Here is a 13,130-nt window from a genome sequence, read left to right as displayed (position 1 = left end):
CATGTACAATCAGTGACGCTCATGTAAAAGCTAAGGGCAAGACAGTAAGTCTATCCAATCATTATTTCTTTTCCTACTGGTAAGTTTCTTCATAATTTATCTATTTTTGAAAAAGATCAATAAATAAACCAGGCCACACAGGGTTTACCTTTAACCTGCATTTTTACAGATTACGTTTAAATGACTAGAAAAGCAAGTCAGAGCAACATTTTAAGGCATGCATCAAAATGGAGAACACCTAAGTGTCTACACTAATAGATGGCAAATATAGTTCACCACAGTAAATGCAAAATAATGAGCTTTGAGTAAAGAACATAAAATGGGAAGATCTGCTTAATGGAGAGGGGCTGCTGCATGCCGATTAGAAACACATTTGAGAAGTTGCTGCAAAAATTGTATCCATTTAGCCTTTAGTTCAACATGGAATGGCAGAGATATCAAGTTAAACCACTAAAAACAAAATATTATAAATCAAAGGCAGAATTACTGTTATAAAATATAAGTATACATTTGCCCCCAGAAAGTACAGAACATGGCCACTTTGTTTTCGAATCAAGCCATGAAAAGACTTGAAAATGGACCAACTGCTGCTTCCAAAACAACTCTGAAGTTCAAAACGAGTTCTGTGAAATTGAAAGACAGAATTATCTACAAAAGTAGTTGAAATTACTATACTGGAAACAAACAGGAAAGTAATGAGACTCTATGTCACAATAATAGAAAAGGGGAAAGAAGTATAAAACATGTTTCACAAAATTACATAAATGTGAATGTGTTTCTAAAATACTCTGAAGCAAGATAATCAGTAAAATAAAGATACAATTAAACACTTTACAAGACAGATTACAGAATCCTGAAGGAAACACATTAGACTACAACAAGAAACCAACAAATCCAAATTAACGATTAGCTTTTCAGCTTTTGTAATGACACTGACAGATTCTAATTCCATGAAATGAGCTGTCCTGTTAAGCCCAAGAAAGCTTAAATAAGGATTTATTGATGAAATATTCAGTCAGAGCACCATGAGTATAAATAAAAAATACTCCAAATTGTACTTAATTCAAATGCATTCCATAATGCATGTAACTCACATGTTAAGCTAAAAAACCTAATATGTGGTCAGAAATATTAGACAGCATTGGATTTTGGTTAATAAAGATGTGAAATCTCTCCAGAAAAAGTATATTTCACCAAACCCCAGTTACATTACATATTTACTGGTCTCTAATTTTGGAAAAGGTGTGTTACTGAATAAATATATTTCAAAGAAAAAGTATCTCTGAATCATTTAACAAAACACTTCCAGATGTTTTTGTTTTCTAAACTATTTTGTAACTTTCTAAGACCTTACCAGAATTTTCATTTTGCCTTTTAATCTTCACTTATAGACAGTTCCTATTTGTCATAGTTACTTTGCCTTTTTAAACCACTAAGTAAAGGGACCCTCACACCACTGGGTGCTCCCTTCTGGACCCCGGATTAGGCATAAAACACACCCAAACACAGAAGAAAAACCAATTTCCAACACACAGAGATTTTTTTTTTTTTTTTTATTTTTTGAGACAGGGTTTTTCTGTGTGTAGCTTTGTGCCTTTCCTGGAGCTCACTTGGTAGCCCAGGCTGGCCTCGAACTCACAGAGATCTGCCTGGCTCTGCCTCCCGAGTGCTGGGATTAAAGGCATGCACCACCAACGCCCGGCCGAGATTCTTTATTAAGCAGGACAGAGAGATAAGGTGGCTTCATCTGAATCAGACGGAAACACCAGCAAACGGCTTTGCAGGGGTGACTTTTAAAGGGAAAACAGGCAAGGTTCATGTTAGGGTGAGCTAGGATGAGTTGGTAGGTTCTGACTGAACCTGTCAGTCATTGTAGCCAAATAGGAAATTCTGATAGCTGGACCTTGGTGGTCAGCCTCAGGGATGAGTCAGGCATAAGGAAGTGGTCAGATAAGGGAATGGCTTTTGATGACCAGCTTTAGGAATGGGAAGCTGGCTAAATAATGGAATCTAGTGGTTTAGCAAGAGAGAGGAAAGGCAGGGTCTGCTGGCACCATGTTTGCCATGCCTGGCCCTGTTAGAGCCCTTCACTAAGTATACTGGTAAATTCATCATTCCAAACACATTTTTCAGTGTTGATCAGACTGTTTATTTTTATATGTTTCTTGTTTATACTCTTGTATATATATATATATATATTATCATTCACATTGTTTTATTAAGTTAATTGATGGTTATATATAACCATCAATTAACTTAATAAAACAATGTGAATGATAATAAACAGCCTCCAATGTATACCTACACAACAGCATGAGAAAGGAAAACCCCAAATGACTCAAATAACCGTATATTTAAGGAAAAGTTTTGGCTCAGTGCTACATTGATCCAGAGGTTGTTTCCCTAGTCTTCTTTATATAAGAAAGCATGATTTCCAAACCATGTCCCTAGAAGTCCATAGAACAGCTGTCTCTAACTCAGATAAAAAGTGGAATGGCTCTGGTGTCCTCTGCTGCAAGGGTTATCATGGGTATTTCAGTCTACAAGTGTTTCTTTGGATTAGCAGGTGGGCTTCTTATCCAGCTTGCATGCCTGTGGGATTAGTGAGGTTGGCACTCAGAAAATGTCATTCCATAGATAACATACCTGAATTAGCTGTAGTATCATAACATAGTCCTGAACAGAAAACCCCAGTGTTTTATATGCTGCTCTTCCATTTGCCCTTTAGGTTCTGTGTGTTCAGAGAATGGAAAAAATAACTGAGCAGTGAAGGGAAAGAAAGGGGCATCGACCCCTCAACTGAAGAATGTATTAAAAAAATGTGGTACATATACACAATGGAGTACTGCTCAGCAGAGAAAAACAATAACATCATGAAATTTGCAGGCAAATGGATGGATGTAGAAAATACCATCCTGAGTGAGGTAACCCAGACTCAGAAGGACAAACATGGTATATACCCACTCATTAGTGGATACTACATATAAAGCAAAGGGTAATCAGGCAACAACCCACAACTCCAGAGAAGCTAACTAACAGGGAAGACCCAAAGGAGGATGCATGGACCACCCTGGGAAGGGAAAATAGATGAGATCTCCATGAGTAAACTGTGGATGAGGGGTGGGCAATGGAGGGTAGGGGATAGGGGATAAGAGCATAAGGGAATGGGATGGTTGAGCTAGAACAGGGAGGAAGGGGGAATGCAATGAAAGAGATACCATGATAGAGGGAGACATCATAGGGATAGGAAAAAAAAAAAAAAACAGTGCTAGGGAAGTTGTCAGGAATCCCCAAGGATGACCCTGTAGCTGGAGTTATCTCCAGTCCCGCCCAGGGTGGTAGCCACTCAGACTCAAATAAGCACACAGACGCTAATATTATTTAAACTGTTTGGCCTAATGGTTCAATCTTCTTGCTATCTAGTTCATATATCTTAAATTAACCCATTTCAATTAATCTATAAGTTGCCATGTGGCTCATGGCTTACTGGTAATTTATACCTCACTTCTCATGGCAGTGGCTGGCAGCATCTCCTCACTCAGCTTTCCACTTCCCAGACTTCTCTCTCTGTGTCCCACCTATACTTCCTGCCTGGCTACTGGCCAATCAGTACTTTATTTATTAACCAATCAGAGCAACACATTCAGAGCATACAGAACATCCCACAGCATGACCCCAACCTGGGCTACTAGCAATAGTGGAGAGGGTGCCTGAACTGAACTGGCTTGTCCCAGAGATCAGACCGGTCAAAACCCTAACTGTCATCACAGAGCTTCTCTCCAGTGACTGATGGAAGCAGATGCAGAGATCCACAGCCAATCACTAGACAGAGCTTCAGGAGTCCAGTCAAAGAGAGAGAAGAGGGATTCAATGAGCAAGTACAGCAGGATCATGATGGGGAAACATGTAGGGACAACAAAACCAAACTAGAGGGAACTCATGAGAGTTAGATCAATGGCTGTGGAGCCTACATGGGAATGGACTAGGCCCTTTGCATGGTGAGACAGTTGTGTAGCTTGATCTGCTTGGGAGGCCCCCTGGCAGTAGGATCAGAATCCATCTCTGGTGCATGAGAGGGCTTTGTGGAGCCCACTACCTGTGATGGGACACCTCACGCAGCCTTGAGGCAGGGGCAAGGGCTGGGACTTTCCTCTACTGAATGTGCCTCCACATGGGAGGCCTAGCCTTCTTGTGGGAGGGAGTGCGGGATGGGTTGGGAAGGGAGGCTGAGGGAATGGGAGGAGGGAAGCTGGGGATCTTTGATTGGTGTGTAAAATGAATGAAAAAAATTTCTTAATTAAAAAAAAAGAAAGGAGCATTGAGACAGCATCTACCTCTATTTCTCAAACTTGGTCTTGAGATGGTAATGTTGTATTCTTTCATGTTTACTATCTCTCCATGTTGCTTAGTACTTCCTATGTGTCTGTGGGGTGGACTTCAAGCTTTTGTTTACAAATGGGTGAAGTTTAAGAAGATGAATCATCTGTTTCAGAAAATCTCAGCTTATCTCTTCTTGGTTTCATTGGAGCGATGAGGTGCTCAGTTCAGTCTCAGGAGTTGGCAAGTACCTTGGGGCAGAAGATCTATATGCTGATAAAAGGGACTAGCCAGAAACTTCACTCAAGTTGTGTCTTCCCCATTATAAAACCAAGACCGTCCCTTATACCACTATTTACACCCTCCTAATCTTGAACATATAAAAATAAGAACACTGGCTGGTTTTTTTCTCAGGCGTTTTTCTAAATCCTTTCTACAAAAGAAGCATTGTACTCATTCTCTATACATCCAAAGTGTGAACTAGAAATTTATTAATCCAGAGTCATCGATATCAGCCTCTTTCAAGAATGTGTCAGTTTCATGCTTAGTTAGCACTGCAGTGTCTTTAGAGATGTAGTCCTCAAATATCATTTTAAGTTTCTGTAAAGGGACTCAGCTTCCTGGATTAAAAACATCTGTGTTTTTTCAGATGACTCAGCTATTGAGTGTGATGTGCTAAGGTCATCTGCAAAATCCCAAAACATTATTATGAGAAGGTAGAAACATAAAACTAATTCCAACAGAAATAAAGTGACTAAGTCACTGACTACTATGCCTGGAGAAGCATTAATAGAATCCTAAGAGTGAGGTGTCCCACCACAGGGGATTGGCTCCAAAAAAGCTAGTTCATGCACTAGGGATAAATCCTAGCCCCACTGCCAGAGGCCCATAATCAGACCAAGCCACACAACTATTACTCATATTCAGAGGGCCTAGTGCAGACCCATGCAGTCTCCCCAGATGTCAGTCCAGAGTTAGTGAGCTCCCATTAGCTCAGATCAGCTGTCCCTGTGGGTTTTCCCATCATGATCTTGACTCCTCTTATTCATATAATCCCTCTTCCCTCTCTTTGACTGGACTCCTGGAGCTCTGCCTAGTGATTGGCTGTGGATCTCTGCATCTGCTCCCATCAGTTACTGGATGAAGGTTCTATGATGACAATTAGGGTAGTTATCAATCTGATTACAGGGGAAGGCCAGTTCAGGCACCCTCTTCACTATTGCTAGGAGTCTTAGCTGGGATCACCCTTGTGGATTCCTGGGAATTTTCCTAGCACCAGATGTCTCCCTAATGCCATAATGTCTCCTTCTATTAAGATATCTCTTTCATTGTTCTTCCTCTCCATCTCTCCCCCAACTGGACCATCCCATTTCCTCATGTTCTCATCTCCCATGTCCTCTTCCCCAGCCCCCAGTTTACCCAGGAAATCTTGCCTATTTCCCCTTCCAAGGGTGATCCATGCTGTCCCTCTGAGGGTCTTCCTTATTACCTAGCTTCTCTGGGGCTGAGGGTTGTAGTTTGGTTATCCTCTACTTTACATCTAATATCCACTTACAAGTGAGTACACACCGTGTTTGTCTTTCTGGGTCTGGGTTACCTCACTCAGGATGATTTTTTTTTTTCCAGTTCCATCCATTTGCCTGCAAATTTCATGATGTCATGCAGGGAAGAGGGGATTGGTCCTGCCTCAACCTGATATGCCAAGCTTTTGTTCACTCCCCATGGGAGGCCTTTCTCTCTCTCTCTCTCTCTCTCTCTCTCTCTCTCTCTCTCTCTCTCTCTCTCTCTCTCTCTCTCAGGAGCGGATGGGGGGGGTGAGTGGGAAAAGAAGAGGGAGGGGGAACTGGGTTGGTATGTAAAATGAAACAAAAATTTTTAAAGAAAAATAGAATCCTAAGAGGAGATGAAGGTAAAGGGGAGATATAGATGTAACCAACCGTCTTATTAAATAAGAAACACAGAAACAATGTAAAAGAGAAAGCCGAGAGGTCAGAGCTCAGAGCTAAAATCTCACCCTTCCTCCTGCTGTCCCAGCTTCGCGAAAAGAGACCTACTTCCTGTCAGTTCGTTATTTTATAGTATGTTGTTCTGCCTTCTCATTGGTTGTAAACCCAAACACATGACTGCCTCGTCACTGTCTGAATGTACAGCCCCCTAGGTCTTAAAGGCATATGTCTCCAATGCTGGCTATATCCCTGAACACACAGAGATCTTATGGGATTAAAGGCGTGTGCCACCACCGCCACACTCTTGCTATGGCTCTAATAGCTCTGACCCCCGGACAACTTTATTTATTAACATACAATCAAAATAATATTTCAGTACAATTAGATTACCACCACATTTCCCCTTTTCTATTTTAATAAAAAGAAAAAAAGCAAAAGGTTATAACTAACAAAAGAAAAACTATATACAAAAGTACAATAACTATATATAATATATACAAGTAATAAATACCTAAATAGGTATTTGACAAATCAGAGAAAATAATTCCATTATCTATCCTATTTTGGTAATTCCAAGATGTATCTAATGCACTTTCTATCCTAATTAATTTTCAACTATAACTAACTAATCTTCAACCATAACTAACTAATCTTCAACTCCCTCAGAGACCCAAGAAGGGAATAATATTAGCTAACAAAAATAAAAACAGGAAGTGCATGCAAGCAACTTCCAAAAAATTTTGTGAGTTGACAGAAACAGCCAGCTGCCTGGGCAGTCACCTGAGGTTTCTCCGCAGTGTTGGGGCATCATCTTCAGCCTATAGGCTTAGTGTATCTGACAGACTCATTTGTGAAGTAGGATGTACACAAGGTCAACAGTTCAACCTCACATTGGGTGAGAGCAGTCCACGTACCAGAAACACCTGAATTCCACTAGTGTCCTGTCATGATTCAGGATTTTAAATTCTGGAAATTGTTGACAGTTTTTTAATTCAGCTGTCCATTCTTCTTGGCTGTGTATATATGGCTTCATCTCAGCAGGGAGACATTAAAATATGAATTTTATCCCAGAGGCCATAAAGAGTCCAAGAAAAATCATCAGATACCAACATGGAGAGTGGGCTGGATGAAGGAAGACTTGAGACAGTAAGTAAGAACAGTATTGCATTAAGTAATAGAGTTAAAAACTTGTGGTCTTCACTACTGGGTCTAAAAGTTATTCATAAACTTTGAAAATTTTGATTTTCTTCTCCCTTTAGACTTGTGTAAAGTCTTAATGATTTTCTCTGATTATACTGAATGACAGACGTTTCCATTTAAAAGTCCAATTCCAGTGATTCCACATGTTGATCGAGAAGAAACGTATGTTGTCTTTGAAAGTGAAAGATATTTAATTACAGAGACAAACTATAAACATACAAGATGAGAAACCTGATGTAGCCTTTATGTACCTCAAACATGTTTAACTAGATATTACACATTATTGTTCATATGATTGCACATTTTAAAGAAATACAGGGTCGGTAGATACCATTCTGTTAGACTTCGTTATGAAATTAAATATGTATTAATCTACAACATAGCTCAGAAACTGCCGGGTATCTTACCACTTGTTAGCAATTTGCATTTATATTCAAAAACATGGATTCCAAACATACACTGAATTTTTAGATGATATTTATGGAAACAAACTGTTTTGTTCAGTCTAAACTTTGGCAATGAGCAATTAATGTTTAGAGCTTAGGGACATTTTTGAAAGTAAAGGTGCAAAAATGTAATGGTCTGTGTGCTTCTCCCACGTGGAATATGTTCATTGTGGCTTTTCATGTTTTACAAAATGAATAATATACATATTTTTTTATCAAACCTATATTGTAGATAGAAAATCTGAGTTTAATTCCTTCTTCTCTTCACATGATTGTTATTGATACAGCTAAAGGGCAAATACATGCTTGACATAATACTGGAACCCCTTCAGAATACAAACATTATATCCTTTCCCCTATATCCTGTGTCTAGAGGACATGAGTTGAGAAATTATATGAAAATGCCGGGAGGAAAAAGGAAAGTCAGGGCACTCAGACCTCATTCTCTATTTCTGTGATTCACTCTAGAAACTCCCTTCCTTACATACATGTTTTCTGCTACAGACAATCCACAGGTTCACTCTTATTGAACCCTAAGTAAAAATGAATTTTGAACATCAGATTCAGAAAGAAAATTTGAAAAAAACATCTCTCAATATTTTTTAAGTAAAGAGAGTGCATTCTAAGTTCAAATCATAGTTGGCAAACAGTAATTGTTACAGTACTAAAGGCACTGGCTATTGCTTCCCAGTATCTCCATCAGGTTACAAAATGTGCTAAAAAGTAAACAAAGTGGAGGAATGAGGACTCATGAACTGCTCCTGTTTTGTCCATCTGTTAGTTTAGAACAGTCTTGCCTTGTGTCTTACATGGTAAAATGAGATGAGTTTGTGTATACAACATGTTAGGAAAGCTATACACTGCTTATACATGCTTCTGCTGTTTAAGTATTTATTACTCACTGAACTATTTTGTCCTAGATGGGATTTGCTGAAGGCATTTTTTTTTCACCAAAGTGTTTACACTTTGGTGGCACTAAGTACTTTCATCACTGTGACCCCAAAAGTGTAGATATATTAACTGAACAACAGAGATAAATCTTAGGAAAACAAGAATAATAAATAACAATATCTTGTTTCTGACATTTGTACTTAAAAGGTATCTATGCACACATAGTGCCCCTTTCTTGTAGAGGCTTATCTTCTCAACTGTAAGGCCTTTGAACTCTACTAAGCTCCAACAACATCTTTCCAAACTCAAATCTCAAGTGTTTCTGTACTAAACAGATTGACTTATCAGATCTGAATATCTAAAGCCCCCTCTTTTAGCATGCCTTCTCTAGCTCAGTCTTCATTTTTTTCTTATCCTTCACTATCTGTTCTTCAATTCCACATTTCTCTGGCCTTTGCATTCTGAGTATATTGCCAGTGAACCTAAGCTCTATCTCAGAAAACACTTATCTTTCTTTCAAACATTTGCTCTATTTTCTTTCTTTCCTAGACATCTAGTACATTACTAGTATTGAATCAAGACTGTGATCCACCTTCATAGCCACAGGTAGACATGACTCTACCCAGTATTACACACATTGATGAACTGGAGAGAAAGTAAGCAAAATATGTGATGTCAACTCCGACTAAATGCAATTTACACACACACACACACACACACACACATAGTAATAACCTCCCCAATGGTGTCCTCCATAGGCAACATACATAAGAACTATTTGCCTTTAAAAAAAACTTTCAAAATAGTTCTGTGCTGCCCAAACATTCTTGGATGTGTGGTCTTCTACCAACATACAGTCAACTAAAACTGTCCATTTTCTAGCAGCTAAAATCACCATTCACCCTACAGCTAGGGATGGTGTTGTGTGTCCAACCCCCATCTCCATGCTGGACCTTAGTCTGTCTTGGATTTACATAGGTTTGGGGCCATTTTAGGTGCAGTTTTTGTGGCCCTACCTAATGCCAGTAGCATTGTTTTCCCTGATGTGGGGAGAAGCATTTAGATGAGTTTCCTGGGTGATTGTATATACTGCTGGGCATCTCTGTTCTAAAGATGTAGGTATTATTATTGCAAGAAACTCAAGTACATTAGGACTTGCAAGCGGGCTCTGTGAATGCAGCTGTAAGTGAGACCCCTCTTCTACTGAAAAAACACACAAAATCTGACTTTGAAAAACTGGTGCTTCCTCAAGAAGCTCAATTCAATTTTATTCCAAGTTACCAAATTTCCCCAATGTCCCCAAAATATGAATTTATATGTGTGTGAAATATGCTGATTTTATACAGTGGCAAGTCATTCATAGTTGTTTTTTGTTTTGTTTTGTTTTAAGTGCTTTGAGATATGGAAACCACATCTCCAGGCAGGCAGATTTTAGTTCTTATTTTATAGCAGCCACAACAAGAAGAAGTGAAAAACACTAGTGCTTGGGGGTCAAGCAGGGGAGGAGGAAGACTTAATTGAAATGGTCCAAGGGAAAGGAAAAGAATGAGAATGGGTCAGAGGAGGAGTGGATTACAAATAAGGGGTGGTCAGCAGTGTCAGATGGCTTGGAGAGGTCAAGTACAATGAGCCCTGGAGAGGGACAATTAGCAATTAGGAGGTCACTGGTTACTTTGGCAAAAGCACTTCCAGAGCAGCAAGGCAGAAGCTAGATTGTAATGGGCTGGGAAGGAGTGGGATGTTAGAAACAAGAGAGACAACAGGCATAGATTATTCCTTGCAGACATTTGGCAGTGAAGCTAAGCAGGAAGATAATGTACTGTGTTGAAAAAGTAAAGAAGTACAAACAAAGCTGCTTTTATTACATTTTTATTGAAATAGAACACATATGGAAAAGTGCGCGCGCGCACGCGCACACACACACACACACACACACACACACACACGCAAATTGTTGAGTGTAGTTTTGAAAAATCTCCCAAAACAAACACTCCTGCAACCAAGGAGAAGGCACAGAGCCTTCCCGTTTTCTTTTTCATCACCAACAGTTAACTGCTACTCTGACCTAAAACATTACTAAGACTTGAGGAAATGGGAGGAATGGTTCTATCAGTGAAGTGTTATCTGCTAAGTCCCTGAGTGTGGATTCTGACCACCCACATGGAAAGCAAAGCACATCTTTTGACCTGGGCAGTCAGGGCGTGGCAGGGTAGGGGAGTGTAGAAGAGAAGATCTCTGGAGCCCTGCAGTTGGCTAGTCTTGCTGAATCAATGATCAACGAGTTCCAGGTTCGTTGAAATACTTAACCTCCAATGTAAGATAGAGCATAATTTAGGGAGACACTTTAGGTCAATATTCAGTCTTCACATGCATGTACACAAATGTGCGAGGGCGCGCGCACACACGCACACACACACACACACACGTGAAACTTTAAAGAAAGGATAAAAAACTAAGGATGTTTTTTAAAATCCATAGGAAATCATATTATTTTATGTGTGCTTAAAATTTTGCATAGATGTAAGTGTACATGTATACACACATATAGAGTTTAAATGAAGTTATTCCACTCATGTTGATAATGCTTCACCAAAAGCCATAAATTATTTGACAAAACCCCAACACAAAACATAGGAACCATCTTTTCAAGATTTTCATCAGCAGATTCCAAGAGTCCCCCAAATCAATACAGGTTACTGCCTTTCATCTTGGTGCCTCTGAGAAACCAATGATAAGACCCTATTGTTGAATATACTACATACTTTAGACATAGGATTTGAAGGAATAGAGATGGAATCCTCCTCCCTGAGAAATAGTTCTCATAGTACCAGGAGGATCTATGCAAGTTGCCAAGAGAGGAAAGGAATCAATATTCCTACCCAGCCATAATGTCTACAAACCACAACAATGACCAGAATAGCAAGATATCCTGAAAGGTGCGTTAGTGGTACTGATGTCCTTAAGACAACTAAGCAGCCATCTAGTGAAACATAAATCCCACTCAATAGGAGAGAATTCATTTCTGGTACCATAAACCTAGCTTACTACCTGAGTCTAGTAAGGTAAGGGACCATAGAACAGATCCTGCTACAACCACTTTCCTAAGCTGGTGTAATTTCTAGTTGTATTCTAAATGTTTACTGTTATACCCTTACATCCTTATACCTTTATACCCTTATATCCTTCTGTCCTTATATACTTATAATCTATCATTCTCTATTTAGCAGGTTAATTCATCACATTGTGTCTAGGAAGCAATTTTTTAATATACAGGGTGATTAGATGAAGTGAGGATGTGTAAATGAATGGACATGGATAAAACAATTAGGATGTTCTTAATAATTCAGAAATAAAAAATTTAAAAAAATCCCTAATAGTTGAGAAACAAGAGGGTACAGATTCAGGGTGGTTTTGATCTGTAGTCAACTGAGGATGAATAACAGATCATAAAGAGTGGAAGACATTTTTCTGAATTCTAATTTGAATGATTATGGGAAGAGAGCTAGTCATTCTATTGATCAAAATCAGCAAATCTAAGAAGTGAAGCACAGAGATTAGAGGCAAAGGAGAGAGAAGAATCTTATTAAGTATTGGATCTCTACAGTTAAAGGTGAATTATAAAACTGAAAATATGAATCAGAATTTTGGGAAAGAAATCCTGAAGAACATAGAGTTGGAGATCAATACTATTCCTCACAAAACTATACCACATGTGTCTTCTGAAGACTTGAAAAGTAGCAGTCCAAAGTAGATGTGCTGTGAGGAGAATCTTCATGCTACATTTTGCAAATTAAAATTAAAATGTATAAAATGTCTCATTAGCAATTTTATTGACTATAGTTTGAAATGAAAATATTTTTATCTACCTTGGGCTAAATGACATTTATCATTAATATGCTTTGCTGATTTCATATTAGTTTGGGTGTTTTTCAGTAGAGAGCATAAAATTTAAATATGAATCTGTTGTTTATATTACAACTGGGTTAGCAGCCTTCCTTTATATCCTTTGTGCAACATACTATATTTTATTGGACACTATTGAGCTAGTGTACTCTTAGAAAAATTATTGTATTTTATTTTATTTTTCCCTATTACTTACTTTTAGTACATTTTATGTATTCTAAAAAAAAAATTACTCAGAATTACCATAAAAAGGCAAAACAGATCATTTTATGGAGAAATAGCCATTTGCTGTTTAGCTCTGTAGGTAGGTATGATCTCTGTCTTAGTTAGGGTTTCTATTGCTGTGAAGATACACCATGACCACAGCAACTCTTATAAGGAAAACATGTCATTGTGGCGGCTGGTTGACAGTTTCAGAAATTCAGTG

General features: G+C 38.7%; 1 long non-coding RNA gene across 2 annotated transcripts in view; it reads right to left on the bottom strand.

Annotated features, from left to right (window-relative positions):
* Nucleotides 1-13,130, bottom strand: part of LOC119088104 — a 121,785-nt gene that overhangs the window by 90,625 nt on the left and 18,030 nt on the right. The gene's annotated exons all lie outside the window — the stretch shown is intronic.

This window comes from Peromyscus leucopus, chromosome 5 (genome assembly GCF_004664715.2).
Source record: "Peromyscus leucopus breed LL Stock chromosome 5, UCI_PerLeu_2.1, whole genome shotgun sequence".
Classification (NCBI taxonomy): domain Eukaryota; kingdom Metazoa; phylum Chordata; class Mammalia; order Rodentia; family Cricetidae; genus Peromyscus; species Peromyscus leucopus.
This window is presented reverse-complemented; position numbering and strand designations above follow the sequence as displayed.